Genomic DNA, 7,175 nt, shown 5'->3' with positions numbered 1-7,175 from the left:
GAGTAATAACCAGTTTCTTCTTATTTGAGTTATACCAGCATGTGTAGTTATACTGTTTAGCCCAGAATAACATGTTTACGTGTGACGACCCGACCAGTCATCTCATGAGTTACCACTCCATTTCCCCCATTTCTACTTCTTATTGCTTTCTCTATTGGTTCTATATGTGATTGGGTTGCTTGGCTCGGGTTCGGAAAGGATTTGGTATCGTTTGAGACACTTAGTCTCTTTTGAGGAAGCTTAAGTTGGAAAAGTCAATCGGATGTTGACTTATGTGTTAGAAGGTTCGAATGTGAGTTCTGATGGTTCAATCAGCTTTGGAGGTGATTTGGGACTTAGGATAGTGATCGGAATGAGTTTTGGAGGCCCGGAGTAGATTTAGGCTTGAATTGACGAAATTAGATTTTTGGCGATTTTCGGTTGATAGGTGAGATTTTGATAGAGGGGTCAAAATGGAATTCCGAGAGTTGTAGTAGTTCCGTTGTGTCATTTGGGATGTGTTTACAAAATCAGGCCATTCGGACGTGGTTTGGTCTGGTTTTTGATCAAAAACATAATTTAGAAAATTTTGGAATTCTTAGGCTTGAATCCGATGCGAATTTGGTGTGTTGTTTTGAGCGTTCTGAAAGTTGGAACAAGTTTGAATGAGGTTATGGGATATGTTGGCATGTTTAGTTGAGGTCTCGGGGGCCTCGGGTGAGTATCGGGTGGTCAATCGGACCATTCCATGATGTTTGGAATTTGCAGAAATTGCTGATCAATGTTGTAGTGAAAATGGCCTTTGCGTTCGCGAGTAGGCCCTCACGTTCGTGAAGGGTTAGCTGGTGAAGGCTGGAATTTTAGCCTTCGCGTTCGTGAAGGGCTGAGGGATTGAGTATCGCGTTCGCGAGTGAAGCTCCACGATCGTGTAGAGGAAAGTGCTCTGGTTGGTTCGAGGTCAAGTTGTTCATCGCATTCACGAGTGAAGGGGTGCATTCAAGAAGAGCTGTCGGAGGAAGCATCGCGTTCACGATGGGCAGGTCGCGATCGCGAAGAGGAAATTTTAGTCAAAGTTGGTTTGTGCTGCGCGAACGCGAGGCGTTGACTGCGTACACGAAGAAGGATTTCAGACTTAGGCAGAATGTTTAAATAGTCGTTTTGTCCGCTATTTTGGGGTTTATTTTTACCATTGTTGAGCGTTTTTGGAGCTTAAGAGGATTGAAGAGGGATTCAAGGGGAATCACTTGGAGGTAAGATTCATGGACTTAATACTCGAATCTAATGTGAATTCCACCTAATTAATCATGGAAATTAAGCCTAAAATTGAAGAACTAGGGTTTGAAATTGAAAACCTAGAAATTGGGATTTGAGGGGTCATTTGTAGTTGGATTTTGATGCTTTTAGTATGTATGAACTCGGGGAGTGATAAGGAATCCATTGATGTGATTTTTACCGGAATCCGAGACGTGGGCTCGGGGGTCGGGTTTTGGTAATTTCGGGATTTATGTTATAAATTGCATATTTTTGCTTGGACTTCGTTCCCTTAGCATATTTTGACGCCATGATTCTGATTTTGGATAGATTCGACGCGAGTGGAGGCCAATTCGAGGGGCAAAGGCGTCGCGGGCTAGAGTTTGGACCGGATTGAGGTGAGTAATGATTGTATATGATGTCCTGAGGGTATGAAACCCCGGATTGCACATTGTTGTGCTATATTGAGTGACGCACACGCTAGATGACGAGCGTGGGGTCGTGCACTATTTGGGATTGTGACTTAGTTCGTCCCAAATTACTATTTACCGCGTATTTGACTGAAAACTATTTGCTATCATCATGTTTTGGGTTGAATGCCATATTTGGGCCTCGTGCCAACTATTTGAACCCTTAGGAGATTTTTATTGATATTTCCTCATTGTTTTGACTTTATACTAGAACTCGGTCATGCTATATTCCACTATTTTCATAACTCAGCCATGATTACTCTGTTTTAACACTTAAATGATATTTTAAATGTTATTTTGGGCTGAGAACAATGTTTTACTATTGCTTGAGTGGGTTGTGAGGATTTTAACTGAGTAAGGCCGAGGGCCTATGTTGTGAGGAAACATTGATTATGATTATGAGGCTGAGGGACCGAGATATGTACGCCACGAGGTGGCTTGTTCATATGAGGCCGAGAGCCTAGTGATGATGCCCCGAGATGACTTGATATTGCGCTTGGGCCGTAAGGGGCCCCTCCAGGAGTCTGCACACCGCCAGTGAGCGCGGGTACCCATTGTGATGTGAGATATAGCCTGAGGGGCCGGTATTGTTGACATTGTGCCCGAAGGGCAATCCTTTATGTGCTTATCTGTCTTATTTGTCTGTCATTTACCTGCTTAATTGTTAAAAATGCATTTCATGAAGTTTTAACTGAATTGAAAATGACTTTACATATTATCACTGCTTCACTGTTTCTACTGGTTTTACTGCTTCATTATAGCATGTAATGTGCCTTACGTGTTTTCATATCTCTCAGTCGTTTATTTATGATTATTACTCACTAAATTGGAGTACTCACTTTACTCCCTACACCCCATGTGCAAATTCAGGTGTTGCTGATCCTGCCAGCACGAGTTGAGAGCTCCCGGTAGACTTCAGAGTCCACGAGGTAGCTGTTTGGCGTCCGCAGTCCCGCATTTCTCCCCCTTTATCTCATTTCTATCTCTTTATCAGTTATTTTGTAATAGTTTAGTAGGCATTTTAGACTTGTAGTGTATTGATAGATGCTCATGACTAGTGACACCCCAGTATCGGGCTGTGTTAGGTTGTATTCCGCAATTTGTTTGTATTGTCACTACATATTTTTGGATTTATATCATGTATTAGACTAAATGCTTAATGTTTAATTGCTTAAAATGGAATCAAAAATGTGTCGGCTAGCCTTGTCTTCACGAGAGGCGCCATCACGACAAGGTCCAGGTTTGGGGTCGTGACAAGTTTGTATCAGAGCCTAGGTTAAATAGGTCTCACGAGTCATGAGCAGGTTTAGTAGAGTCTCGCGGATCGGTACGGAGACGTCTGTATTTATCCTCGAGAGGCTGCATAACCTTTAGGAAAACTTCATATTCTTGAAATTCTTGTCGTGTGAATTGGTTGATCCGAGTACTAAACTTCTATTATTCTATTCTCTCACAGATGGCGTTGACACATGCTACCGGTCATGATGGACGACCACCAGTACCACCAGCTGTGGCCACTAAAGGCTGAGGACGTGGTCGTGGTCGTGGTCGCGATAGGGGTAGAGGTGTGGCTTGAGCAGCTGCTAGAGCAACACCTGCAGTTCCACCAGCTGCCCCATTTCAGGATCAGGTCCCAGTTGTGGACGCTCCAACAGCACCAGCTCAGGCACCAGTTGTGCCCATTGTGATTCCAGGTCTTTAGGAGGCCTTGGCATAGATTCTATCAGTTTGCACTGTCCTAGCTCAGGCAGTTTCAATCATTACAGCCGCAACAACTTCTCAGGTCGGGGGAGACAATCAGACTCCTGCCGCTCGCACACCTAAGCAGGTCGTGCAGGGACTTCAGACACTGAGGGCGCATCCAGTCCAGCCGATTGCAGCTGCTCAGGACTATGTAGTTCCTGCCATGCTAGAGAACGAGCAGCGTAGGTTGGAGAGGTTTGGTAGACTTCAGCCTCCGACCTTCAGTGGTGCAGAGGGCGAGGATGCCCAGAGTTTCTTAGATAAGTGTTAGAGGCTACTTCGTATAGCGGGTATTCTAGAGACCAGCGGGGTCGCTTTCACTACTTATCAGTTATTGGGAGTTGCCTTCACTTGGTGGGAGACTTTTGAGAGGCGTAGGCCTGTTGGTGCAGCACCCCTTACTTGGTAGAAGTTCTCTGTTCTCTTTTTGGAGAAGTATGTGCCGCAGTCTCGCAGAGAGGAGCTGCGCAGGCAGCTTGAGTGGTTGCATCAGGGAGAGATGACTGTGACGCAGTATGAGATAAGGTTCTCTGGGTTAGCTCATCATGCTATTTTGTTGGTTACGACAGATAGAGGGAGGATTAGGAGGTTTATTGATGGCCTCACTTATCAGCTTCGTATTCTCATGACCATGGAGAGGGTGACTGGTGCTACTTTCGAGGAGGTTGTGGATATTTCTCATGAGATTGAGTTTGTTTGTTGCCAAGAGAGAGAGGAGAGGGAGGCCAAGAGGCCTCGAAGATCTGGTAGTTATAGTGGTGCTCCTTCGAGAGGTTAGTTTCAGCACGACAACGGCCATCCATTCAGGCATGCTCAGCCAGCTCGCCCAGGTTATCGTGGGGCATCATCAAGTCATGGTTCTCACAGTTCTCATTAGGGTCAGTCATCACTTAGTGCCTGTCCAGCTCAGAGTTCATCCCGTGCTCCATCAGTTCAGGGCTCTTCTATGCCAGGTGCATCTGCTAGTCACTCCGATGCTAGGGGTTCCCTTCAGTCTCCTTATCCAACACTTGTGAGTTGTTATGAGTGTGGAGAGATGGGTCATATGTGGAGGCAGTGTCCTTGTTGTTTTGTGGGTTCATCTTAGTAGAGGGGTCAGTCATCGGCTTTAGCACCAGTTACTTTACCACCACCCGCCCAGCCAGCTAGGGGTGGAGGTCAGTCAGCTAGGGGTCGCCCTAGATGGGGAGGTCGCTCAGGTGGCAGTTAGGCCCGTTTCTATGCACTTCCAGCTAGACCCAATGCTATTGCTTCCAATGTTGTTATCACAGGAATTGTTTCACTCTGCCATAGAGATGCCTCTATATTATTTGATCCCGGTTCCACCTTTTCTTACGTGTCATCATATTTTGCTCATTATTTGGGTATACCCCGTGAGTTTCTTGCTTCACGTGTTCATGTATCAACCCCGGTGGGCGATACTGTTGTTGTAGACCGTGTGTACTGGTCGTGTTTGGTGACTATTGGGGGTTTGGAGACCCATGTGGATATTTTATTATTGTGTATGGTGGATTTTGATGTCATTTTGGGCATGGATTGGCTATTTCCGTGTCGTGCTATTCTGGACTGTCATGCCAAGACAATCACATTGGCTATACCGAGTGTGCCACAGATTGAGTGGCGAGGTGTGAATGATTATGTTCCCAGTAAAGTGATCTCATTCTTGAAGGCCCATCGTATGGTTGGGAAGGATTGTCTTTCGTATCTAGCCTTTGTGAGGGATGTCGGTGCTGAGACTCCCAGTATTGATTCTGTTCCAGTTGTGAGGGATTTTCCCAATGTGTTTCCTACAGAACTGCCGGGCATGCCACCGGACAGGGATGTTGATTTTGGTATTAACCTGGTGCCGGGCACTCATCCCATTTCTATTTCACTGTATCGTATGGCACCAGTGGAGTTGAAGGAATTAAAGGAGCAACTTCAAGAACTCCTTGATTAGGGGTTCATTCGGCCTAGTGTGTCACCTTGGTATACGCCGGTTCTATTTGTGAAGAAGAAGGATGGCACTATGAGGATGTGCATTGATTATAGGCAATTGAACAAAGTAACAGTTAAGAACAAGTATCATTTTCCTCGTATTGATGATTTATTTGACCAGCTTCAGGGAGCGAGAGTGTTCTCTAAGATTGATCTCCGTTCAGGTTACCACCAGTTGAAGATCAGGGACTCGGATATCCTAAAGACAGCTTTCAGGACCCAATATGGTCATTATGAGTTCTTGGTGTTGTCTTTTGGGCTAACCAATGCCCCATCAATGTTCATGCATTTGATGAACAACGTGTTCCAGCCTTATCTCGACTCATTTGTCATAGTCTTCATTGATGATATTTTGGTGTATTCGCGTAGTTAGGAGGAGCACGCGGAGTATTTGAGAGTTGTGTTACAGAGATTGAGGGAGGAGAAGTTTTATGCAAAATTCTCCAAGTGTGAGTTTTGGCTTAGTTCAGTGGCTTTCTTGGGGCACGTGGTGTCCAACGAGGGTATTCGAGTTGATCCGAAGAAGATAGAGGCGGTTTAGAGTTGGGCCAGACCGTCCTCAGCCATAGAGATTCGCAACTTTCTTGGTTTGGCAGGTTATTATCGCCGGTTTGTTCAGGGATTCTCATCTATCGCATCGCCCTTGACCAAGATGACTCAGATGGGTGCTTCATTTGTATGGTCGAATGAGTGTGAGGAGAGCTTTTAGAAGCTCAAGACAGCCTTGACCACAACTCCAGTGTTAGTTTTTCCATTAGCTTCAGGTTCATATACCGTGTATTGTGATGCTTCAAGAGTTGGTATTGGTTGTGTTCTGATGTAGGAGGGTAGAGTTATTGCTTATGCTTCTTGTCAGTTGAAGTCGCATGAGAAGAACTACCCCGTTCATGATTTGGAGTTAGCTGCCATAGTTCACGCGTTAAAGATTTGGAGGCATTACTTGTATGGTATGTCTTGTGAGGTGTTTACTAATCATCATAGTCTCCAACACTTGTTCAAGCAGAAAGATCTTAATTTGAGGCAGCGGAGGTGGTTGGAGTTGCTAAAGGATTATAATATCACTATATTGTGCCATCCGGGAAAGGCCAATGTGGTGACCAATGCTTTGAGCCGAAAGGCGGTGAGTATGGGGAGTTTGGCATATATTCCAGTTGGGGAGAGACCTCTTGCAGTTGATGTTCAGGCCTTGGCCAATCGATTCGTGAGGTTAGATATTTCGGAGCCCAGTCGGGTATTGGCTTGTGTGGTTTCTCGGTCTTCCTTATATGATCGCATAAGAGAGCGCCAGTATGATGATCCACACTTGCTTGTCCTTAGGGACAAAGTTCAGCACGATGATGCCAGAGATGTGACTATTGGTGATAATGGGGTGTTGAGGATGCAGGGCCGGGTATGTGTGCCAATTGTAGATGGGCTTTGGGAGTTGATTCTGGAGGAGGCCCATAGCTCGTGATATTCCATTCATTCGGGTGCCGCGAAGATGTATTAGGATTTGAGGCAGCATTATTGGTAGAGGAGAATGAAGAAAGACATTGTAGGATTTGTAGCTCGGTGTCTCAATTGTCAGCAGGTAAAATATGAGCATCAGAGATCAGGTGGCTTGCTTCAGCAGATGGATATTCCAGAGTGGAAGTGGGAGCGGATCACTATGGAATTTGTAGTTGGACTTCCATGGGCTTTGAAGAAGTTTGATGCTATTTGGGTGATTGTGGATCGGCTGACCAAGTCCGCGCACTTCATTCTTGTGTGTAATAC

The sequence above is a fragment of the Nicotiana tabacum genome, chromosome 3 (assembly GCF_000715075.1).
Source record: "Nicotiana tabacum cultivar K326 chromosome 3, ASM71507v2, whole genome shotgun sequence".
NCBI classification, from domain to species: domain Eukaryota; kingdom Viridiplantae; phylum Streptophyta; class Magnoliopsida; order Solanales; family Solanaceae; genus Nicotiana; species Nicotiana tabacum.
Note: the sequence above shows the minus strand (reverse complement) of the source record.